This window comes from Gorilla gorilla, chromosome 19 (assembly GCF_029281585.2).
Source record: "Gorilla gorilla gorilla isolate KB3781 chromosome 19, NHGRI_mGorGor1-v2.1_pri, whole genome shotgun sequence".
NCBI classification, from domain to species: Eukaryota; Metazoa; Chordata; class Mammalia; order Primates; family Hominidae; genus Gorilla; species Gorilla gorilla.
In genome coordinates, this window is record NC_073243.2 from 84,034,427 (window position 1) to 84,062,120 (window position 27,694).

Sequence of the window (27,694 nt, forward strand, 5' to 3'; positions counted from 1 at the left end):
CTAGTCTTTAATGTCTGTCTCCTCCACAACCCTCCAAAAGAGAGAGAGAAATGAAGGAAAGAAAAATGATGCTGGTTCTTTAAATCCTCGGGAAGTCACTTCAGGCTGTAGGGGGACAAACAGTAATAGTGATAAAAGGTGCAATAACGATGGCTGCGTATCTCTCTGTACTTCTGTGATAAAATAATAATAATAATAATAATAAGCACCAGTCAAAGATCAGTGCCCAGTACCTCAATATTGGAGGAGGAAACCAGAATTATTTTTGTCCATCCTGGCTCCTGTAAGTTGTGTGCAGGTTTCTCCAGGAACAAGGACACAGCTGCCTGTCACAGAGCTAGGGAACTAATACTGTGCGAAGAGCTTAAATTGTCCAAAATTACCACAGTTCCTTCTCTGGAAGTCGGAAGACTTTAATAGATCCCAGAATTCCAAAATAGTTATATCAGACAGACTGATTTTGTCCACGCTATTGTGTAGGTGGAAAGACCGATTCCTCATACTTCCTACTCTCCTATTTTCCCAGATTCCCCGAGACATTTTATAACAGAAAATTTCAGAACACATGAGGATGATGAATATTGCAAAGGAATAGAGGCTATCTTTGGTAGCAGAAGACTATGAAGATGGTTTATTAATTCACAAATGCAATATTATTCAACTTATTCATATAAAATATTCAATGGAAAAATTTAAGGTATGTAATGTTTGAAAACCCATTTAGTTATTAAACCATTAAGATATAAAATAATAATATAACATCTAGAAAAAGTAAGAAAACAAGAAAATTACAATTAATAAGAGTTTGGTAAAGAAAGAGTTAGTTATAATCTAAACATATGATAGCAACTTATATATCCAAGAATAACTAAACATCAGAAAATATTGAATTAATGATAGAAAAAAATAAAGTCTTGAAATACCCTTTACAATGAAATTCTATAACCTAAGTGTCATAAAACTATACAACTGTAATGTTAAAAATGAGCTTTGACTAACCAAAAGCTACACAATAATAGTGGTGTGGGGAAAAAGATCTAAACCTTCTCCAAATTTTGCTGTCGTGAAACAATGGAAAGCAAAATTTAAAGATGATTTTTAAGTTGGTAATGCAATTATAAATGTTATATACAAGACAAAAACCAATACTTTTGAAAGAGAGAAAAGAGGGAAATACATATTTAACCAGATATGAAAATATATTTAAGACAAAAATATATTTAAGACAAAAAGATATGAAATAGTAAAATGAAAATCATTCATGTGAAAAATGGAAAGATGTAAGAATCAAATAGTAAAGAAAACTATTAAAAATCATATCTATTAGGATAATTGTAACAGCCTATGGCAAAATGAATTCAGATCCAGTATGAAGTAAAATGTAAAAGCAAACAAAACAACCAACAAATATCAACCTAGAAATCTTATAAAATATTCGATTATATTAAATTGCTTAATGGAATTTTACTTTGAATCATAACAACTGTAGAAATAAGAAAATTAAATATTGAAAAAAGTGAGTTACGACAATTTTCTATTCATCAAAAGATGAAGGGATAAAGTATCGTATATTCATAAAATGTAATATCATTCAGTCACACAAAGAAATGAAGGGCTGCTACACGCTACAACTTGGATCATCCTATAAGACATTATGCTAAACAAAAAACACTAGTCACAAAAGTTCAAAAATTATATGAGTCCACTGATATGAAAGTCCAGAATACGGTAACCTATATAGAAATAAAACTATTAGTGGGTGCTTAAGCATGGGAACAAAAGAGTGAATGGGGTAGTAACAGAGAGGTAGAGGGTTTATTCTGAGATAATGAAAATATTCCAATAATAACTATCCTGACAATTGTACATATCTGTGAGTATATAAAAGACAATTTAATTGTAGCTATTTATTTCCAGAAAATTCAGTTTTATCTTTTTATACATAATTCTTCTTTTAAATACATTTAAAATTGATAAATAAAAGTTGCATGTATTTACTGTGTACGAATGTAGTTTGGAATGTATTTACATTGAGGAATGGTTACATTGAAGTTGCCTGTGTTGTGTGTGTGTGTGTGTGTGTGTTTGTGTGTATGTGTAGTGAGAGAACTTAAAATCTACTCTCTGAAATGTTTGAGAATGCAATATATTGTTATTAACTACAGTCACCATCTTGTAAAATAGCTTGTTTAAATTTATTACTCCCACCTAACTGAAATTGTGCATATTTTGACCAGCCTCTCCTCTAACTTTTCACCCCGTATCCCCAAGATCAAGCTCCTGGTAATCACCATTCTACTCTCTGCTTCTATGAGTTCAACATTTTAAAATTATGCATATAAGTGATACTATGTGATATTTGTCTTTCTATGCCTGCCTTATTTCACTTAACATGATGTCCTCCCATCCACTGATGGACACTTAATTTGCATTCATATCTTGGCTATTGTGAATAATGTTGCAATAAACATTGGAGTGCAGATATATCTTCTACATACTGCCCCATTTCATTTGTATGTGTACCCAGTAGTGAGATGTTTGGATCATATGGTAGTTCTACTTTTAATTTTTTGAGGAACTTCCCTGGCTGTGTACTAATCTGCATTTCTACCAACAGTGTGCAAAGGTTCCATTTTATCCATATGCTCACTGACGCTTTTTATCCTCTGTCTTTTTGATAATAGCTATTCTGACCAGTGTGAGATAATATCTCATTTTGGTTTCAATTTGCATTTCTCTGATGATTAGTGATATTGAGCATTTTTTTCATATAATACTTCATTGTGTGTGTATATATATGTGCAATATTTGTACATATATATTAATATATGTACTATTCAAAGACCATTTAATATATGTAAATACTTCAATGTTTAGTTATTGGTCATGTTAACTTCTTCAAATAAACCTCTGCGTGAAAGAAAACTCTGACCTTTTGATTCTATCAAGACACTAAACAAATGTCCAGCCCCAACCTGGGCTTTCTCTCCAAAGCACACTTTCCTGACAATGAACCTCCTAATTTTATCATCTTTTGAATTCTGCACAAGCTGACAATTTTCAAAATTATGAAGTTCTATTTCTATTTTGTTTGTCATCTCAATGTTTCTCCTTCCTTCATATTTACTATGAGCAGCAAAGAGAAACAAAGCCACTCCTTCAAAACTTTGCCTGGAAATGTCCTCAGTTGTATATCCAACCTTATCCTTTCCCTTCTATAAAGATAATGGCTATATTAGGAATGGTCATATAAGTTGTTGAAGTATTTAAGAAAATATTAGATCACGTTGCTCTCAGAGGACTCGGGAGGTCTCCCTGAAATTAGGCTACATTTAGTTTCTTAACAGAGTTTCCAAAAGACATATTTCACTATTTATATTCACCATGTGGAACGTTATCCCTATGAAAGAAATTATCCAATTAGGAAAGGCAGTACAAAATATATCCCATGTTAGCTGAAACAATCAGTTGACACTACCTCAGCTCTGGAAGGCATTCTGGTTAGGCTCAATACACTGGGAAGAACACATTCTACTAGATAGTACTTTCCACATAAGGGTTTTTATCAGTCTTCAATGTAGTTGCTTTTTTTTTTTTTTCCTAAATACTCTGTTAGCACACCTACATTTTTCCATATCAGATTGACTTTGCTATGTGTATTATTAGATTATGTTCCATTTAAAATAAGATATTGTATAGTTTATCTGTGTAATCTCAAATGTTTGACATAATGCATTATAAAATGTGCTGTCAGTAAATCATTTTTAATAAATGTCGGCAAATGTAATTTTATGTCATATTTGAATTGAAGTTTCAAAAGCTCATTCAGAGATTTTATTGAAGAAAAAGGCAATTGGGAGTCCACTGAAGACTTTTTGAGCAGAACAGTTATGTAGTCAGATATAAAATTTAGTAAGATTAATTTGAAAGACGTTTTTATATTGCATTGGAGCATTACATGCATGATATAATTAATTCTGTTAAAAGACTGCTTAAATAATCCAAGTGGTAGATGCCATAGAGTTAATCCTCGGGGACTGATAGTCATTATAGAAAAAAAGTAAGACATCACTTGGAAATGCTCCATGGAAACTAAAAAGAAAAAGAACGTTAAAAATTCCATGATCATATGTTGAGAAGAAAATAAGGGCTTATTTATTTTTAAAAACTAGAACTGTTCATTGTGCCTTTTATTTCTTAAAACTAATGGTTAGTAATCATAGCATACAAACTAAATATATGAATTAAAACTGGTTAACAATTAGCCACTGTATCAACAGAAAAGTTGTTTAAATCATTTATTTTTTTAAATTTTGTGTGCATAGACGTACAAATAAAATCTGCATTGTAGTATTCATTGAATTTCTTAAAACTAAAAAAATAGTTAACAAGAAATATTCTTAATACGCAAATGATTTAGTTCTATGGAGTTTTAAAGAAATAACTATCATTGTACTCTCGATATAAATGTATAAACCAGTTGATAATTTGTGTAGCACATGGCTATTTAAGCAGCATGTAAATTTTCTTTACATCCTGCTAATCTCTTATAAGGATAACATTTAGCTTTTTTTTTTTTTTTTTTTTTTGAGATGGAATCTCTCTCTGTCACTCAGGCTGGAGTGCGGTGGCATGATCTCAGCTCACTGCAACCTCTGCCTCCCAAGCTTAAGCGATTCTCCTGCCTCTGCCTTCCGAGTAGTTGAGATTACAGGTGCTAACCATCACACCTGGATGATTTTTGTATTTTTAGTAGAGACTAGATTTCACCATGTTGGCCAACCTGGTTAATCTGTAAGTGTAATTATCCAAGGAAAATGTTATTGGAAAGACAATTCTTTTTTATATGTGTTACATTCAGTGTTTTAAAAGGTGTTCATGACTGTCACCTTGAAATTGGCTATGAATTATCTATAAATTCATTCAAATTATATGTATAAGTGAGTATGTATGAATATGTTAATATTTATGCAGGTAATTTTTTAACATTCTTATACTTTTAAACACCTATGAGAGTTAAGAATCATCATATTTTAGTATATAAAAAATTAATATTAGAATTTTGAAAAGTTTTTGTCATGTATCTTGTCTATTCTAGTCTATGTTATATTAACAAATACAAATTTCAATGAGTATAACTGAGCTCAGTAGTTGCAAATGGAAAAGCATTTGATTCAAATGAAGCATAACTTAAAAATTACCATCAATACACTGGCAAGCTATTCATAAAAATATACATACATAATAAAAATGTTTTAGTGTTTATTACATAAGTAATCTGAAAGAAGGCAGAAATTAAGTGGGCATAAAAGCCTAGAATTTATGTTGGCATTAAACAGTGAGTGATTGTGTGTACTTTTACTGGAAATGACTCATCTGTATTCTTAAGTACAATGTCCTATATACAAGGGCATTGACTTAAAAAAAATAAGTTAAAAATTACCACCAATAGACAAGCAAACTATTAATAAAAATCTGTATGCATAAGTTTTTTTTAGTGTTTAGTAAAGAGGCGATCTGAGAGAAAGCAGGAATTAAGTGGGCATAAAAGCTTAGAATTTATCTTCACATTAAACAATTGAAAAATTGCACATACTTTTCTTGGGAATGACTGATCTTGGCTCTCAACAGCTTATTTTTAAATTTCTAAGAATTTTATAAGTTTATTGTTAAACACAGGCATTATTAAAAATTAATGTATGTATAAAGAAATAAAATGTATCAAAAACCAAGGTAATAAATACAACTTTTGTTTTCTAATTATTTTACTAAATTTAACTCTTATCTACGTTCTTGATTTTTTTTTTGTCTACTCTATCAAAATGGTGGAGAGACTAACAATTACCTATTACTATTAATCTTTTCCTAATTCAATGTTCAGATACATTGCATAGACAGTGTTATGGGTTGACTTGTGTTCCCCGCAAATGTACACATTGAGTCCTAACACCAGTACCTCAGAATGTGACCTTATTAGTGGTAGGGTCTTTAAAGAATAATTCAAGTTACAATGAAGTTATTAGGGTGAACCCTAATCCAATAGGACTGGTGTCCTTATAAAAATGAAACATCTGGACACAGAGACATGTATAGACAGAAGATGATGTGAAGAGAACTAAAGGAGAAGATGACCATCTACAAGCCCAAAGAGAAAGAACAGAAACAGATCTTTCCATCAGGGTCCTCAGAAGGAATCAGCTCTGGCTACACCTCAATTTTAGACATTTAAGACTCAAGAAGTATAAGACAATACATTACTGTTCTTCAAGCCACCCAGTTTGTGGTACTTTGTTATGGTAGCTTATATTAGTTCATTCTTGCACTACTATAATGTCATATCTGAGACTGAGTAACTTATAAAGAAAAGAGATTTAATTGGCTCACAGTTCTGCAGGCTGTAAAGGAAACACAGTAGCTTCTGCTCCCAGGGAGGCCTCAGGAAGCTTCCAATCATGGGAGAAGGCAAAAGGGGAGAAAGCTTCTCACGTGGCAGGAGCAGGAGCATGAGAGAATAAGCGGGGAGGTGCTGCACACTTTGAAACAACCAGATCTCATAAGAATTTACTCACCATGACGAGAACAGCACTAAGAGAATGGTGCTAAACCATTCCTGAGAAATCCACCCCTGTAATCCAACCGCCTCCCAGCAGGCCCCACCTCCAACACTGGTTTAACAACTCAATAGGAGATATTGAAACCATATCACACTTCTAAGAAACTAACAGAAGAAACTTGTAAATTGCAGTGGTAGACGTTTTCATATCACAGAAATTGGCAAAGGCTACATATCATGTCTTTTGTTCCTGGGTAGTCTGTTGGTAAACATTGACCAGCATACCACCGTGGGTATGTGTATGTGTTTGTGTTTCTTTGTATGTAATTTACAAGAATTATGAAACATTTCACTATTGTGGATGACTACTCTCCCCGTCATGAAGGCCTGCCATATAAAGCAACTTTTAATTTTTAAATAATTTGTCTCTGGTTTAATATTTACATGCTATTTGAATAATTTTCAACTTAACAAACCTTCATGATGTATTTTCATTAAAAATTTCAGTAATAAATGATTGTACATACTTATGGGGTATATGAGATATTTTGATACAAGTATGTGACATATAATAATCAAATTTGGGTAAGTGGAGTATTTGTCACCTCAAATATTTATCATTTGTTTGTGTTGGAAGCATTCCAAAGTTTCTAGCTATTGTAAAACATACAATAATTATTAACTGTAATTGCCCTATTTTGCAGAACACTAGTACTTATTCCTTACATATAATTGCATTTTCATATTCATTAACTACACCTGTTAATGCCCCCTTCCCATTAACTTTCCTAGCCTCTGGTTACAGTGATCGTATTCACTACCTCCATGACATCAATTATTTTTTTAGCTCCTGAGGGTGAAAAGAAAGGGAAGTATTTACATACTGTTGGTGGAAATGCAAATGAGTACAACAGCAACGAAAGTTTCTCAAAAAAAAAATATATAATTGTTATATGATCCAGCAATGCTACTAATGAGTATATATCCAAAAGAAAGGAAATCAGTGTATCAAAGAGATATTTGCACCCCCGTGTTTATTGTAGCACTACTCACAATGACCAAGATATGGAATCAGCCTAAGTGTCCATCAACCAATAAATGGATAATATATTTTTTTCTATTTTTTTTTTTTTTTTTAACGGAGTCTCTCTCTGTCGCCCAGGCTGAAGTGCAGTGGCGCGATCTCCGCTCACTGCAAGCTCCGCCTCCCGGGTTCACGCCATTCTCCTGCCGCAGCCTCCCAAGTAGCTGAGACTGCATGCGCCCGACACCACGCCGGCTAATATTTTGTATTTTTAGTAGAGACGGGGTTTCACCGTGTCAGCAAGGATGATCTCGATCTCCTGACCTCGTGATCCACCCGCCTCGGCCTCCCAAAGTGCTGGGATTACAGGCGTGAGCCACCGCGCCCAGCCAATATATATTTTTTCAAAAGTAGAAAACTACTTTTCCATGAGTAGGTGATTACAGAGGCAGATAAAATGTTGGGCTTGGACTTGGCCAGATTATATGAAGGTATGAGATAAAAGTGGGGCTGTGAACTGATGAATTAGATTGAACGAGGGAAAATTATTCAGATGCATGTAAATCAGGGAAACATGACAATCTCTGGCAATCCTAATGTCGAGCATGTCTACCCGTAGAAAGTTATGAGTCATTCTCTGCCTAAAGGACATTCCTATATAATTGAGAAAAGGTTTCCAACACTGTAAGTTACTGTGGTGCTGCTGCAAAGGATGCTGGGTGATTCTTGTTATCTACAGAGTAAAGCTTACTTGGATCACTCTCCTTAACAGCATGGTCAGCCTATGAAGACAAACGCCTGTTCATGTTATATGCGGAAACCTTGCTATGTACCTCAGTGACATCAGAGATATCACGAAATAAAATTATTTACTAATGAATTTAGTCCTCATAAAATTAGCCTATATTTATCTTTTGCCTTTATCCTAGCCTACCATCTCAATTTATTAGCCTCACCTTCTCTCTAAGTATCCACAGCAAAAAATACAAAGCAATGAAGTCATGCAATTACTTCTGAAATGAGATTGTAAGATTTGCAAGAGATGAAAGATTTATTAGAAATCATGATAAGTTTCCCAAATCTCACACAAAGGTATTGACATGTGAGGATCTGGTAGTGTTTGACTAGGAAACTATAAAAGAAGTAGACAATGGAAATGCACATGCATTTATCTCTTCACTAGAGAATGGATTAAATACCAACAGAAATTCACGAAGTGCTAACTTTTAAATAAATAATACACTTCAAATATAATGAAAAAGACAAATATGAGGTCGATGCTTTTATGTCATTACTTCTTTTAAAATCAATACTTGCATATGTTTTTTCAGGAAACATGAAATATAATTTTACTGAATATAAATGAAATAAAATGTATCAAGGTTTATTTTTCAGGGTAAGAAGATACAGTCTCCACAAAAATAAATTTTCTCTTTTTAATGGATTAACTTAAAGTGGTGCTTACCAATTATAAATCTGATAGGGCATTTCAAATTAAATTTGTGCAAAACTAAATTTTTTATTTCTATATGAAGAAAAGTGGTATCTTTCCCCAAACTTATCCCTTTCTCTGAATAGTAACTCAATTATGCCAATTGCACAGATTAAAATTTAATTGTATTCATTGGTCTTTTTTTTTTTTTTTACATCTCTCCATGATCAATCTGCTAGCAATTTCTCTTGGCTTAGTATTTGAAATAAATACAACTAAGTTCTGAAATGTTTATTCTGTCATTCTATTTCAAGTCAGCATTACTCATCACTCAGAAAATAGTACCAACTTCCAAGTTGGTCTCACTGCTTCTACTTTTGCCTGTTTAAATTATAGTCTTTACTCATCAGCCAAAGTGATACTTTGAAAACTGAAGTAAGACTGTTGGACTTTTCTACTCATGTTCTCCCAATGGTTTACATTTCACTCAACAAAACATTAGAAGGCTTCATTATGCTGTACATGGCTCTACAGGATATAGTTACCAAACACTCTTGTGTTTGGATCTCTGACCTCATCACTTTCCAATCTCATTCATTCACACACCTTTTCCAACGCGGCCTTCTTTGTACTTCTTGGACTTTTCAAACACACCCATTGTGCATTTTAGGTCTTGCTATTTCTTGTCCTGGAATGTTCTCCCCCTCTCTTTATGGGAGTAATTGTTGTCTCACTTTATTTAGCTCTTTGTTCAACTGTCTTCTTATCTAAGATGACTTTATTAATTGTTATGACTCAAATAACCCATCCCCATAAACTGTCTCTTTTATGATAACACTTCGTTTTTATTCTTCATGGTTACATGGTTACCATTATCAACGAGGTATTTATTAACTTGTTTGTTGTCTCTTTTCCGACTATAAATACCTTTTTTTTGTTCAATACCATTTAATTCACACCTAGTATTTAGTACACACTCAGTAAACATTTGTCTTCCAAAGAGAATATGTTAAAGGCAGTGAATGAGATGGCATGGGCAGGGAGTTTAAAGTTACCAGGTGCTAGCAACCAGAAATTAAGTGTGGGCTATTCAATTTATTGTCCTTAACATGCATGCCAACGGTGAGGAATGCTCAGGATTGCTCATAGATCTAGAAATCTGTGAGGCTCTTCAAAACATGCCTAAACCACATAAAACATATTACTGTAGACTTTATAATGAATACAGTAACTATATCCTTAAGTCAGAACTATGAGATAATCTTGGTAGTAGAAATGATAAAAGTAGTGTTAGCAATACAACAATTATAGATGCCATTTATTATTTGCCATAAAATCTATATTGATCTTAGCTTGTTACATATATTATCTTGTCATGCAATACCATCTTTAAAATTACTGTAAAATCATATATTTTAAAGATGAGCAAATTGATTTAAATGAATCCAGAAATATTTTCAAAGTTATGTTCTAATGTGATTAAAAGCCCAGATGTAATCCCTAGACCACTTGACTTTAAAACCTTTACAATGCCGTATCTGCTAGCATGACATGAAAGCATCTATTCCATATTTGCCATTTGCATCAACTTTAAGGTGTATCATTTCTTTAAAAGTTATTTCAGAACTTCATTGATTTTTCTTGGTATTTAATTCACTCTCTACTGAGTAACTCATATGCATTTGCACGGTCTGTGAAAATAACCTGCTGTAAATGAGTAGGGGAGATTTTCCCTGAGGGAATAAAAAAAATCGTAGAGAAAATGTGTTGAAAATGTGTTAAATATGTTTCTTTTTGTAGATAGATAATAGATACTGAGATAGATAGATAAGTATACAGTAAACTCTATGACAAAATATCTAGTATGTTCTAGGGATCAAAAGATAAAACTTAGTTTATGTCCTTAAAAATTTTACAAGCAAGTGAAGGAAAGAAGACAAATCAACCTGTAATTTTAATAAGATGTGGTATATTAATTAACAACTGCTATATACTACATTATGAAAATATAGAGAAAGGAAATTTCATGTCAGACTTTTGGTGTTAGCACATTTTTTAAACGCATAATCCCCTGGAGACAAAATATTTAATGACAAGGGGAAACAACTGATATGTAGTTGAAAGTGCCTACGTGTTTAAAGAGACTCAGATAAAGTGTAATTTGAGGAAACTAAAATTTCAGAAGCAGAAAAATATTCTTCAAGGATTGGTATTACAAAAACAATTCTGAGAATATGCCAAAATTCAGGGAAGCTGGGAAAAGCATGGTAACAATTAAAATAAAACCTTCCAAATGAAGATAGTAGAGAGTACAGATTAAACCTGCTAAAGCTTAGTGAAGATAAAGGGTATTTGGTGGAAATATAATAAAAAAAGCTATATTCAGAAAAAAGTCAATAGTGTAAAAATATGAAAAGTAAATCAACATAGCATTTATACCAAGAAAGTAAAAAATAAAGTAAAACAAAATAAAAAGTAAACTAAAAATAGATAATATATTCAATGTATGAATATATTAACTAAAAATAAGTTAACATATTAATAAAAAGAGTAAAGAATTATCTAAAAATAGAATTCCTAGAAATTCATAGTATTAAAGAAAATACATTTGAAAAGCATATCATCTAATAAACAAATGGGCAAAACCTTGGACAGACAGTTGACAAATGAATGCATCCACATATTTAATAAATATATAAAGTCATTTGTTACAAGAGAAAATAAGAGCTCAAAAAGAAAACCATAGAGACATGGTCAATTTACTTTGATTAAGATGCAAAAGCAATTCAATGGAGAATTGACAGACTGTTCAACAAATTGTGCTGGAATAAAAAGATGTCTGAATGCAAAAAAAAAAAATCTTTGTCACATACATTACAACTTATCCAAAACTGACTCAGATTAGACCATACACCTCCATGTAAAACAAACTATAAGATTTCTAGAAAGAAAAAAATAAACACACACACACAAGAAAACTTACATGAACTTGGGCTTAGCAACAAATTTACATGATTTATAATTTTTTAAAATGACAAATTAGACCTTATCAAAATTAAAAATTTTGTCTTTGGAAGATGTTTAAAACAGCAGAAATGTGAGCCAAGCTCTAGAGTGAATAATTGTAACACACGTATCTGACAAAGGACTTATATCCGGAAGATACAAAAGGAACCCTTAAAATTTAATAATTAAAAAAAATTAACAATGGGCAAAACATCAAACAAGATGCTTCATCAGATAATATATATGATAGCAAATAATCACAGAGAGAGGTATTCAGCATCATTATTTATCAGCAAAACACAATTTAAAAAAGCAACAAGGTAACCTAGATACCACTGCATCCCTATATGTGGTTTCATGCAAAACAAAATGGTCAGTGAAATGCAAATAGAAACCACAATGATAGTCTACCACATTCACAATGGAATGGCTAAAATGAAATAAACAAACAAGCAAATAAATAAATAAGTAAATGACTGTGACAAACAATATTAAATATTTGAAGATGTGTGTGGAACACCTTTTATTCATTGACTGTGGAAGAGTAAATGGGTACAATCACTTGCAAAAGCTTGTCAAAATGTCCCTTAATGTACATCATATGTAAATAATCTCACATATATATGTTTATGTCTGCATTTTTGTCTACCTATTTGTCCTTTGTTTTTTCTCTAATATGCATGTGCAATAATGTCCAAAGAAGCATTATTTATAATTTTTCCAAAACTGCAAACACCATGTATTAGTCAGGGCTCTCTAGAGGGACAGAATTAATGGAATAGATGTATATATAAAGGGGAGTTTATGAAGTATGAACTCACATGATCACAAGGTCCCACAATAGGCCATCTGCAAGCTGAGGAGCAAGGAGAGGGAAGAACTTGGGGTCTGATGTTCAAGTGTAGGAAGCATCTACCATAGGAGAAAGATGTAGCCTGGGAGACTAGGCCAGTCTCTCTTTTTCACATTTTTCTGCCTGCTTATATTCTAGCCATGCTGGCAGCTGATTAGATTGTGCCCACCCAGATTAAGGGAGGGTCTGCCTTTCCCAGCCTACTGACTCAAATGTTAACCTCCTTTGGCAACACCTTCACAGACACACCCAGAATCAATACTTTGTATCCTTCAATCCAATCAAGTTGACACTCAGTATTAACCATCACAAGTCCACCCCTTGTCAACTTGAACCCATACACATCTCCTGAAATCACACATAATCTTCAAATGAAGACAATAGTAAAGTCAGAATTATGCCTAACATAATACAACTACCCTTTGTACAACCAAAAAGCACCAATCCCCAAACCAAATACTATTACAGAAAGTTAACAATACTTAAATGCTGATGTAAAGTCAATAAATATTATGTCATGTGATAAAGGAAAAGGAGATAAAATGAATATATTTTCTTAGTACAAGAGTATACATGCACAAACCTGTTTTTAACAAAAGAAGGAAGAAATACTCATGAGAATTACAGTCCTCCTTTCTGTAGCTAGTCACATGGTCGTAGCTGGTATTAATGACTACCTTCTTCTACTACCCATTCTGTGTTCCTGTTGCCTTCAGCAAGTACCTCAGCAGGTCGTGCTTTTTTTCCTGATGGAGTGACCCAAACCTTCGTTCCTGAAGGGTCTGGGTCATTTGTAGTCCTGGCTGGATTGGACTGTTGTAGTGTCCCATTGATATTAGTCACGGGGCATGATAATACTAAGAGACATCCTAATGGATCTCCTGCATTCCATGCGTACTCTTCCTTACCTCCATTGTGGAGTAGTAGATTGATTTCATCTTGATAGGCTGGGTCAATAACAACAGCCAACACTGTAACTCCCTTCTTAGCCTGTTGAGTTAAAGGTAGGAGGAGCCTAAAGTGTCCAGATAGCACTCTTAATTTCCAGTTTAATGGAATCTTTGTTGTGTCTCCTGATGTCAGCATTTCTCGCTCTGGAACTAAGACCTCTAGGCCAGCAGAACATAATGTCTTGGGAACAGGAAGCACAAATTTTGCTAGTGGATCACTATGGGAGATGGTGAGTGGTGCCACTTCCACTTCCACCCCTTGATTTCCAGACCCATGAATCCTTGCTATGGGATAAAGAGTACCATATATTCGACACTGATTCAGATCACACAATGCCTTCTTGAGAACTGTGTCCTAGCCCTGCAAAGTATTGTCATCTAGTTGGCATTGTAATTGTGACTTCAAAAGGCCATTCCGCCATTTTATCAATCCAGCTGCTTCAGGATGATGGGGAGCATAGTAAAACCAGTGAATTCCATGAGCATGGGCCCACTGATGCACTTCTTTAGCCATAACATGAGTACTTTGGTCAGATGCAATGCTTTATGGAATATCATGATGGTGGATAAGGCATTTCCGTGAGTCCACGGATGGTAGTCTTGGCAAAAGCATTGCATGCAAAATATGCAAACCCATATCTGGAGTGTCTATTCCAGTGAGGACAAACCTCTGCTCTTTCCATGATGGAAGAGGTCCAATATAATCAACCTGCCATCAGGTAGCAGGCAGTTCACCCTGAGGAATGGTGACATATTGAGGGCTCAATATTGATATCTGCTGCTGGCAAATTGGGCATTCAGCAGTGGCCATAGCCAGGTCAGCTTCGGTAAGTGGGAGTCCATTTTACTGATCCCATGTGTAACCTCTATCCCTGCCACCATGGCCACTTTATTAATTGGCCCCTTGGGCAATCACAGGGGTGGCTGGGGAAAGAGGCTGAGTGGAGTCCACATAATAGGTCATCCTATCCACTTGATTATTAAAATTCTCCTCTGCTGAGGTCACTCCTTGGTGAGCATTCACATGGGATACAAATATCTTCATGGTTTTTGACCACTCAGTGAAGTCCATCCACATACCTCTTCCCCAAATTCCTTTGTCACCAATTTTCCAATCATGCTTCTTCCAAGTCCCTGACCATTCACCCAAACCATGGCTACAACCCATCAAACAGTATATAATTGCATTTGTGACCATTTCTCCTTCCATGCAAAGTGCACAACCAGGTGTGCTGCTCAAAGTTCTGCCCGCTGGGAAGGTTTCCCTTCACCGCTGTCCTTCATGGATATCCTGGAAAGGGGCTGTACTCCTGCCACTGTCCACTTTCATGTGGTGCTTGCATACCATTCTGCATTTAGAACCATCTGTGAACCAGGCCCTAGTCTTCTCTTCCTGTATCAACTGATAATAGGGACCTTTCCAAGAGGTCATCAGTGCAGGCTGGGGAAGAGAAGGCAGGGTGGCAGGAGTGGAGACCATGGGCATTTAAGCCACTTCCTCATGTAACTTACTTGTGCCTTCAGGACCTGCTCAAACCGGGTCATGAATGTACCACTTGATTTGATGATGGAATGCTGCTGTGTATGACCCACTTAATGGCTAGATGGGTCAGGAAGCACCCAGTTTATGATAGGCAGTTCAGGTCACATGGTGACTTGATGACCCATAGTCATATGTTCCGTTTCCATCAAAGCCCAGTAACAGGCCAAGAGCTGTCTCTTAAAAGGAGAGTGGTTATCTGCAGAAGATGGCAGGGCTTTGCTCCAAAATCGTAGAAGTCTCTGCTGTGATTCACCTATAGGGGCCAGCCAAAAGCTCCAAACAACATCCTTATCTGCCACTGACACATCAAGCACTATTGGATCTGCTGGGTCATATGGCCCAAGTGATAGAGCAGCTTGCACAGCACCCTGGACCTGTTGCAGAACCTTCTCCTGCTCTGGACCCCACTCAAAACTGGCAGCCTTTCGGGTTACTCAGTAAATGAGCCAGAGTAGCACACCTAAAAGAGGAATGTGTTGCCTCCAAAATCCAAACATGCCCGCTAGGCATTGTTCCTCTTTCTTGCTTGTAGGAGGAGCCAAATGCAGCAAGTTATCCTTCACCTTAGAAAGGAATATCTCCACAGGCCCTACACCACTGGACCCCTAGAAATTTTGCTGAGGTAGACGCTCTCTGAATTTTAGTCGGATTTATTTCCCAACCTCTAGCATGCAAATGTCTCATCAATAAGCCCAGTGTGTTTGCTACTTTTTGGTCTCTGGATCCAATCAGCATAGTGTCTTCAATGTAATGGACCAGAGTGATATCTTGTAAAAGCAAAAAGTGATCAAGGTCTGTCTGAATAAGATTATAACACTAAGCCGGAGAGTTAATACACCCCCGAGGTGGGACAGTAAAGGTATATTGTTGGCCTTGCCAGCTGAAGGCAAATTGCTTCTGGTGGGCCTTATGGACAGGAGTGGAGAAAAAGGCATTTGCCAGGTCAATGGCTGCAAACCAGGTACCGGGAGATGTGTTAATTTGCTCAAGCAATGAAACCACATCTGGTACCGCAGCTGCAATTGGAGTCAACAGTTAGTTAGGCTTATAATAATCCACTGTCTTCCTCCAAGATCCATCTGTCTTCTGCACAGGCTGAATGGAAGAGTTGAATGTAGATGTGGTGGGAATCACAACCCTTGTGTCTTTCAAGTCCCTCATGGTGGCATTAATTTCTGCAGTCCCTCTATGGATGAGGTATTATTTTTTGATTTATTATTTTTTGACGTCAAGGCAGCTCTAATGGCTTCCATTTGGCCTTCTCCACCATAATAGTCCACACCCTACCAGTCGGGGAGCCAATGTGGGGGTTCTGCCAGCTGCTTAATATGTCTATGCCAATTATGCATTCTGGCACTGGGGAAATGACCACAGGGTGAGTCCAGGGAACCACTGGACCCACTGTAAGTTAGACTTCAGCCAAAACTCCATTAATCACCTTACCTCCATAAGCCCCTACTTTGGGTCCCCTGAATCAATGTCAGCCCAGAGCCAGCGTCCAGTAGTCCCTGAGTTGTCTGATTATTTCCCTTTCCCCAATGCACAGTTACATTGGTAAAAGGCCAGAAATCTCCATGGGGAAGAATGGAAGAAAGATTCACTGCATAAATTGTCAGTAATGTAGTGGGGTCCTACATCAAAAGGATAGGGCCTCCCCTTCACTCAAGGGGTTCTGGGTCTTTAAACTGGCTCAAGTCTGGAAATTGATTGAGGGGCAGTGATTCTCTCTTTTTTTTTAAAATTCAAATTAGTCTTTTATTCATTTGACCTAGAAGTTTTCTGCTTGTATAAATTAAGTAGGAATGCAGTAGGCTTCCTATCAATTTCACTTCTAGGAACACCATGATTAATTAGCCAATGCCAGAGCTCCACAAGAGTTAGACTGTTCTGATTGCTGCTTTCCCTCTGCCGTCCATTACAGTAGCTATGCCCACCTTGCCTTTGGTGGTTGAATGCTGCCACTTGGCCCCCGCCATCTCAGGATCCAATTATTCCCATTGTATTTACATTTTGTAGTTGAGTGACAGCAGTTCCTACCATTAGATCTGACTTACAGAGAAGAGCAATTACAGGGCCCTTCAAAGATGCAGGTGCTGCCTTCACAAATCTATTTTGTGAGGCATTGGTCAAGAGTATATCTTCTGGACCCTCCCAGCTGGAATGAGTAGGTCTAAAGTGACTAATCCACTCCACCATCCCAATCTCCCTAAGCCTTTGGATTCCTTCCTCTACATTAAACCAAGGGAGATCAGGCATTTGCCGCTCACTCACTGTGGGCCACCTTTTAATCCATATTTTGGCTAACCAAGCAAATAAACTTTTAGAATCTTTTTTAACTCCCCAAACTACAACATTAAATGCAGAGTCCCTATTTGGTGGGCCCAAATCAATAAATTCAGCCTGATTCAACTCTATGTTCCATCTGCCATTATTTCACATCCTTAATAATATTCATTCCCGTGACTTTTCTTCAGATTTCTGTTTATATAAATTAGAAAACTCAAGCAGTTCTTTTTGAGTGTAGTACACCTCCTCATGGGTCACACTCTCAACCTCACCTCTAGAAGCCCACCAGAACTTTAGTTGAATTATAGGTCTAGAAGCAAACAGGCGTATTGATGGTGGCGCCTGAGGGGAATCAACATTATTTTGCCTGGAAACTGCCTCAGGGGAGGCCATCAGTGTTGCCTCAGGCAACACAGGGTTTATCTCCTCAGACAAATGTGGAAAGGCTGATGGTAGCCTGGGCCAGGGAGATGTTGCCACTACTGGGGATGGGGAAGCTGTTTCTTCTGGCAAAAATGGTTTGTCAGTATTTACAAACTCAGTGTCCTCAGCTTCATCAGGGTCCTCCCATCTGTTCCCATTCCAAGTTGCAGGGTCCCATTCTTTTCAATGAATGCCCTCACTTTAACAGTAGACACCTGGCGAGGCTGTGCCTGCTCCTTTTGTTGCAGGTCAACCACTAGCAGGATTAGAGCTTGTGTCTATTTTTCCACAATTTCAGCTCTTTCTCTACAGGAGATAAGACTCTCACTCAGAGCAATCCTAGCAGATTTGAGGCTCAGCATCTGCTTCTGAAGCTAGGAGATAGAATCCCTGAGTTCACCATTTTCTTTCACTTAGGAGCAACCAACCAGCTTCACTATGTTCCTTAGTTCTCCACGTATGGTCAGAGGTATTATGTACGGAGTCACTAAACTCCTTGCCTCTCACTAGCAGTGAATCAGGAGTGTCAATTGAATTTATTTTACATAACTCTCTATACAGTTTCTGCCAAGGACTATCAGTGTTCTCCATACTATTAGAAGCAGAGTCCTTAGCATTTTGGGGTCTAATCATATTAAGCAGCCAACTCCAGAAACTCTAAAACCAATGAAATAACTTCGTCCTTAATAGTCTGTTCCTCTGGAAACACTCCTGGTACCAAAATCTGTATTAGTCAAGGTTCTCTAGAGAAACAGAATTAATGGAATATATATATATAATTAATATTAATATATATAATTATATATAAATTAATATATAGATGGAATATATAGATGGAATATGAGGAATATATAGATGGGGAATATATAGATGGAATATGAGGTTATTAAGTATTAACTCACATGATCACAAGGTCCCACAATAGGCTGTCTGCAGACTGAGGAGTAAGGAGAAGCAGTCCGATTTCCAAAACTGAAGAACTTGGAATCTGATGTTTGAGGGCAGAAAGAATCCAGCATAAGAGAAAGATGTCTGCTGGGAGGCTAGGCCAGTCTCTCTTTTCACATTTTTCTGCCTGCTTATAGTCTAGCCGCACTGGCAGTTGATTAGATTGCGCCCACCCGAATTAAGGGTGGGTCTGCCTTTCCCAGCCCACTGTATGGAATGTTAATCTCCTTTGGCAATACCCTCACAGACACACCCAGGGTCAACACTTTGTTTCCCTGACACTCAGTATTAACCATCACACTCCACAAAGGTCAACAATACTAGAAAAGACACAAATTTTCCAGTATATTCTGGTGTTTTATTATAATGGAATACTAAGCAGTAGTGAATTGAATGAAGTAGCCCTACACATCACTATCAGTATTATAATGCTATGTGATGGAAATCGGACACAAAAAGTACAGATTGTATTCTCAATTTATATAAAATTCAAAAAGAAGTAATCTAAGTGTGTATTAGTTTCCTATTGCTGCTGTAACCAATCGCCGTAAATTTACTTGCTTAAACACCACAAAAATATTCTCTTACAGTTCTGGACTCTGGGAGTTTGAAAGGAGTGTCACTGAGGAAAAATTAATGTGTCAGTAGGCTGCATTCTTTCTGGAGACTCCAAGGGGATTCCATTTCTTTGCCTTTCCTGGTTTGTAGAGGATGTTTGCATTCCTGGGTTTGTGCCTCCACTCCTCCATCTCAAAAGCCAATGATTGTTCGGATTTTTGCTTCTGTTGCCACAACTCTTTCTCTGACTCTTTTACATCCCTCTTCCATTTGTAAGCACCCTTGTGATTACACAGGGACAAACTGCATAATCCAGGATATTCTACTTATTTTAAGGTGAGATAAAGAGCAAACCTGAATGAATTCTTCATGATTAATCCTCATTTGCTATGGAACAACATATTCACAAGTACAGGGAAGAAGACATCGATGTCTTTGGGAATCATTACTCCCCTACTACAAAGTGATACAAGTGAGAATATTGGTTAAATTTTCAGGGGAGTAATGAACTGTTAGTAAGTACTAGTGAGGTTTATGGGTGCCAGTAACATGCTATATCTTGATGTGGGTTGTCATTACACATGTATGTTTCCTTTGGGTTGCAGTGAGAAGGTGGCTTCAAGTACTGCAGTTATATTTTTCAGACTTTTTATTGCAGTATTAAGCTTCAATATAATATTTAAAAACACATGAAAGGAAACATATAAAGTGATTTGTATGTAAAATAGTATAAAACTTTCTGTATAATTAAGGAGATATTACTTTTTTTTAAAAAAAAAGGGGGACTTTATATCTGCCTAAAATGGTTTTATGACCAACTTTTTTGGTAGAGGCTTTAACATTTCAGAGAAAGATATTTTCTATGATACTTTTACTGTAAGTAATGCACTTTCCAAGAACATTTAATGAGGTAAAGGTATTTCAATATATTTGAATCATATATATTTGTATTTGTTATAAACCTAACATTAAGAGCTGACAGAAATGTCACAGGATTTGCATAAGGTGTAAATATAAAAATAATGGTATGTTATATGTTTTGGGGATAGTAGGGTGACAAACTCAAAGTTGATTAAAAACATTATGGACCTTAGAGAAGATAATGTATCATCAAGCCATTGAAAATGTATTATTGTAAATACTGTATCTGTATGATCTCTTATACTGTACTCCTTATACTCTTATACTGTTCACACAAAATGAAAATGCTGTTTGTGTTGGGTGGGATTATGAAGATTTTTACATTTACATTTTGTTTATATTTTCTGTATGTTTATAAAATATAAATGTCAATCTGGAAATCAATCAGCTTTTTAGAATAGGTGTATACATGCATATACATATATAGCTTTATATATATGGACATACAGATACAAGAGTATGTATATTTATAAAGGTATATATCTTTTAATTTACCTTTTTCATTTTTTTCGCAGTATTTACCAGCACCTTACCTAGGATTTATTAATTACTTATAAACTAAGCTACTTTGTGGTGGTCATGCCACTGTTTTATTTAATGCATAGTGTCTTTATATACTAGCATTTGCATTTTATTTAAACCAAACATTCTTTCTATATATTTAATGTTTGAATGCCATTTTAATGGCCTTAGGATTTTTTAAGTTTACACATATTTTAAAACACTTCAACTTTTATTAGATAAAACGTGATACTATTTATAATTGTCATCATCTGTGTGTGTAAACAATTTTTAAAGTGTATTATCACTACTTTTATTTGATTTTTATAGAGCTTTTCCACTTTATGATATTTTCCCTGAGTTTTGACAGCTGGAGCTCTATAAACACAGGCATGCACTAGAATTTTACATAAACTTTAAGAATATGTTATACAGTTTAATTATTTTACCACATTGAATTGGAGAAACACTTATTTTGGTCTGTATTGCACAAAAAACTCTATAAGTTCTTGTTTACAGCCCTATATATAAAATAGATATTAGGCATATAATTAAAAAAAATTAACTAATTGCAAATGACCAAATACCATTAATTCTGCAAACTTACACAAACCATAAACATTGCTACTTTTTTTTGAAGTTGCTTTAACTGAAACACACATAACTGATTCAAAACCTTTTATATCAAACTGCAGAAACAAATACCTCAGTTCGAATTTATCAAAAAATATTTTTGTGACATTTTCCTGAAATTTTCCTCAGTGATTCACCCATAATGTCTCTGACTGCTGTATTATCACAGGTTTCTTTTTCACCTCTCCTAAATCATCAACTGATGTGCACAATTCTTATTAACTCCACTGACTAGAAATCTTTAGGAGGTGATTGATGTGACTATTCTGAAATGAAGAAGCTACTAGCATTCAAAACTACAAAGGTGATTACTGAAGATGATGGACTACTAACTTCTGTAGGAGAGAGTATTTTTCTATTAAGGTACGATAAATGACAGCAACTTCTCTGTTAATTTACTTTTAATTTTGCTTTAACTTCTTTATTTTTTTAACTTAAGTTTTCTAATCCATCTTCAACTCAGAAGTGGCTTGTCAAGTATATGTTAAAAAAAACTTACAAATCTTTCCAGACACCAAAACTACCTATTTAAATAGAATGACAAACGATGTATAGTTTGATTTTTTAATCAAATTTTATTCAGTAATTTCTTTATAAACTTAATGATAGCCTCCGTAAATTTAGTAGATTTTTCCTGCAGCCACTGATTCGGTTAGCCCTATTGCATACAGTAGTTCTAAACATTCTAAAATCAGTTCCTTGTGCGTCTTTGTCAGTGTAATATTATCACTACCTATAACTACGACAATTGGTTTTAGGATTTTGAAGTAGAATTTGATCTAATATTCATGCACTTAGAATAAATTATATAGGCATGTAATCGTGTGAACATATAATTTCCCTTTTGTTTTTCTGCCTTGTGCAAGAAACCATTCCTTTTCTCAATATATGCTTTAAACATAGATTACAGCACATTCACAAATACATATTTCTATGCTTGATATATTTATGTAAGCATAAAAGTGAATAACTGAATGTTACTAACCTAAATGTATAGATCTGCCAACACTTTTAGAACCTGTCTTGTTGATAATAATGAGAGTAGCATATTTTATTGGATGTAGAGTTGTGTGCTTTTTTAAAATATCATTCATTTCACCAATATTTATGTAAATGGATTGTAAAATATTCAGTGAGTGATGCATTTCTGCCCCTTTCCTTTCCAGTTACTGATCAGAAAGTTAGAATGAATTATTATTGCCAGCTTAGTCAAACATTTGAATAATTTAAATATTATTTGCTTTCCTTCCCATGCAATAATTTAGCACTGAACTATGTTAACTACAAACAGTGTTAGCAAACCAGAAGTAAGGAAATTCAAAATTGACTCATATTTTTGCTGGTATATAAAACACTCTTTGTAAAGTAATCTACCTATTTTAGGATTTTAATGTCCTTTTCAGTGACTGCAGATTTGAATGGCTATAACTTTAAGGACAACAAAATAACAAAAACACAAATAATGTCTAGCATTTATTAAGTTTATACTAGGCAGCAGGCAATACATTGTAAATTTTACTAAGATTGTATCATTTAATCTTTATAAAATTCTGTAATGTTACTAGTATGTTATCTCTTACACATATAAGGGAATTTAATTTTTATAGAGATTAAATGGCTTTTCCAAAGTAAGACACTTAGTCAATGGAGGGTTTTAAGACATTTTACATTCAGTCTCTTTAACACTACCATGTATGGCTGCATATTGCAGCTATCTCAGCACAACACATTTTTTAAAGGAAAACAGTTCTATTTATTAGTTCTTATTTGGAGACATTCAGTGAGTCTATTTTTATTATATTATTTGAACTGAAGAAAACTACTCACCCCAGTGGCCCTAACACATTACTCAGACTTATACTCCCCCCATTCACTGGCCCTCTTATCCAAAATATTATGACATGTTTCTAGTTTTCCAGCTACCACAGGTTATTATGTTTAAAACAGGAATTTATCTTCCGTTGCCTGTTTTCCTACAATGATACCCTCAGTTAAGCTGGTACATTTAATTTGTATATGTATTTTACTGCATTTAGGATGAAAAAAAGAGAAATGTTTAGGGGCAAAATTATCTATATACTCTAAATATATTCTACCAATTTAGTCACAGCCACTAATCCAAGATAATATATAAAATATTTAAATATAAGCAGAAACAAAAATGCATATCAAATAACATTTAAGCATCCAGTATGTTATAAATAAAGTACAACATCATGTACCCATGAAGAAGTGAACAACACATCAATCTATTGTTGTATAATTTCAAGAGGAGCATGAAGTGTAATAATGTTCGCAAAAATAAGCACTCTTAAGATTACTTTGTAATCCTCTTTTTAGTATTGTCCTTATTATATTCACTATTATTTTGTTTAAAAATATTATTTCCTAGAAATATTATTCTTTTCTTGATAAATTCAATATCATATACAATCATTACAATAGCTGTATTTACATTCAAGATAATAAATTGTTTATGCTTGTGTGCCATCACCACTTGTGGTAACATTGATCTGAATTTTCTAGCCAAAATAATAACACATGTACACACACACATGCACGGTCATGAATACTGTAAAGGATGAGAAAACAATATCACCATTGCAAACGGCAGCACAGCCTTCCTGAAAATTCCCTCGTTAGGGTGTTCAACAATGTGGCTGTATAAAATAAATAATAAAATAATATCTATATTCTTATAGGCCATCAATAGGTCAAACTAAGATAGAGAAAAATCTCACCAACAAGAGCAAGGTGCAAGGATAACAAATAAATAAACTGGGCAGAAGAGTGAGTGCCAAGAAAAAAATAAAACATTCAAACATATCTGGACACTTGATAGGAAAAGGAGTTGAATCTTTTCAGTAAATTATTCTAAGTCAACTGCCTGGTCTTATGAAAAATAATTTAACTTCTACTTTATTATATTCTTAAAAATTAATCCCAATGAAATTGCATATCTGAAAGTGGAAAATCAAACTATAAATCTTCTAGAATAAAACATAAAAGAGCAGTTACAAGGCTTTAAATTTCAAAATTTATTTCATATGCATTTGGCCCCCTTGTACATGTGCCTTTTGCATCTATGGATTCAACTAATCATGAATCAGACATATTCAAACATTTAAAAGAAATAAGAGTACAACAATAACAAATAATACAAAAGACAAGAATACAGTATAATGATTTACATAATATTTATATTGTATTGGGTATTATAAGTAATCTAGAGGGGATTTAAAGTATACGGAGGATATGTGCAGGTAATATGCAAATGCTATGCTATTTTATATTACTGACTTGAGCACTCATGGATTTTGGTAAACTTAAGAGTTCCTGAAGCCAATACCCTGCAGAGACCAAGAGATGACTGTGTAACATGAAAGATACTAATCTTAAGGAAAAACATTTAAAAATCAAACTGTATTAAAATAAAATAAATTTGGTCACGCTATGACCTTTTGTAAAAGTACAAAGAAAACAACAGAATAGTAGCAGATATATGGCAGACATAAACCCAACAAAGGGTCTGAGCCAGAATGTATCTAACGTCTACAAGTTAATAACATACTGAAAAAATTGGAAATGTAATTTAAAAAGCATTTCACAGAATTAGATATCCAGATGGTCAATAAGAACATAATGGTTTTTCAACCTCAATAATAATCAAGAAAATGTAAAATAAATCATGATATGATGCCACTGCATCTCCTCTAGATAAGTGAAACTGAGAAAAACAAAATAAAACAAAACAATAATGCTGAGGGTTGAAATGCTCAGTGAGCAATAAGAATTCTCATGGTTCTCAGTGTAACAAAATGAGTACAAATACTTTGAAAACAATCTCTATTACTATCTATTTAATTGGAACATACACATTCTCCAAGGTAGATATAGGTATAACAAAATGAGTACATATGTGCACCATTAGATGTGGACAAATGTATTACAGCACCACTGTTTATAATAGCCCCATTTAAAAAAACCCTAATGTTCTACAACAGTTGATTGAAAAAAATATTTCAATAATGTTATTCACTATAGTGGTGCTGCCCGACACATCAGTTGCCAGACAAAGAACATATCCATTATTACAGTAAGTTCCACTGTTCAAAGGTGGATAGGAAAGAAACTGAATTGACATGTGCTATGTATTAGTCCATTCTCGCACTGCTAAAAATAACTTCCTAAAACTGGGTAATTTATGAAGAAAAGAGGTTTAATTGACTCACACTTCCACAGGCTGTACGGGAAGCATGGCTGGGAGGCCTCAGGAAACTCACAATCATGGCAGAAGGTAAAGGGAAAGCAAGCATGTCTTCACATATCGGAGCAGGAGAGAGAGAAGGAAGGGGGAAGTGCCACATGCCTTTAAACAACCAGAGTGGGAGAAAACTCAAAATCACAAGAATGGCGAAAGGGAAGTCTGCCCCCATGGTCCAATCACCTCCCACCAGGCCCATCCCTCAATACTGGGGATGACAATTCAACATGAAATTTGGTTGAGGCACAGAGTCAAACCATATCAGCTATATACATCACAGAAGAATTTCACAAACAAAGTTGACAGAGAGAAGCCAGACACAAAAAACTGAATACTGTATTTTTCCATTTATATAAATTTCAGGCAACCTCATTTATGGTGTTAGAAATAATGGCTTTTCTTTTTGTGGAATAAGGAGATATTGATGATTGAGAAAGGATATAAAAAGAAGTTTTTAAAATATGGTTAAAATGTATTCCTTAATCTGGGTACTGGTTAAATTGGTAGAATCATTTTGTCATAATTCAAACTGCTCATGTTCAATACTAAGAATTATTTTTAAAAAATTAGAAAAATTAAAGAAATTTGACAAAAATAAAATAATAAAAAATTTGCCTAATTCAATTTTTCTTTTAGCAGTATCGATTTCTGCAATTATTACAAAATTTAAGAAATATATTTCTTATTTTCAATATATAGCTATATAAATGAAAATCAACAAGTTTAACTCTATATAAAATGTATTCTATTTTAAAGAGGACATAAACCATTTGTTAAGTCAATGTTATGATGTGAATTACTACAGGTTAAATTGTGGGTGTAATTCTGGATTTTCATATATGTTACGTTGAAAAACTCATAGTTTTGGAACTCAAGTTCCGTTCCAAGATGGCAGAATAGGAACAGCTCCAGTCTGCAGCTCCCAACATGATCAATGCAGAAGATGGATGATTTCTGCATTTCCAACTGAGGTGCATGGTTCGTCTCACTGGGACTGGTTGGAAAGTGGGTGCAGCCCACGGAGGGCGAGTGGAAGCAAGGTGGTGCATCGCCTCACCCAGGAAGCACAAGCTGTCAGGGGATTTCCCTTTCCTAGCCAAGGGAAGTTGTGACAGATTGTACCAGGAAAATTGGGACACTGCCACCTAAACACTGCACTTTTCCAATGGTCTTAGCAAACGGCACACCAGGAGATTATATCCCGCGCATAGCTCAGTGGGTCCCACGTCCACGGACCCTTGCTCACTGCTAGTCTGAGATCGAACTGCGAGGCAGCAAGCCTGGCTGGGGGAGGAGTGTCCATCTTTGCTGAGGCTTGAGTAGGTAAACAAAGCAGCCAGGAAGCTTGAACTGGGTAGAGGCTACTGCAGCTCAAGGAGGCCCACCTGCCTCTGTAGACTCCACCTCTGGGGGCAGGGCATAGCTGAACAAAAAAGGCAGCAGAAACTTCTGCAGACTTAAACGTCCCTGTCTGACAGCTCTGAAGAGAGTAGTGGTTCTCCCAACCTGGTGTTTGAGCTCTGAGATTGGACAGACCACCTCAAGTGGGTCCCTGACTCCCATGTAGCCTAACTTGGAGACACCTCCCAGTAGGGTCCAACTGACACCTCATACAGCCGGGTGCCCCTCTGAGATGAAGCTTTGAGAAGAAGGATCAGGCAACAATATTTGCTGTTTTGCAATATTTGCTGTTCTGCAGCCTCCGCTGGTGATACCCAGGCAAACAGGGTCTGGAGTGGACCTCCAGCAAACTCCAACAGATCTGCAGCTGAGGGACCTGACTGTTAGAAGGAAAACTA

The 27,694-nt window shown here is 35.3% G+C and overlaps 1 pseudogene; it reads right to left on the reverse strand.

Moving 5' to 3' along the window:
- Window positions 1–27,198, reverse strand: LOC134757549 (uncharacterized; annotated as a pseudogene).
- Between the last annotated feature and the right edge of the window lie 496 nt (window positions 27,199–27,694).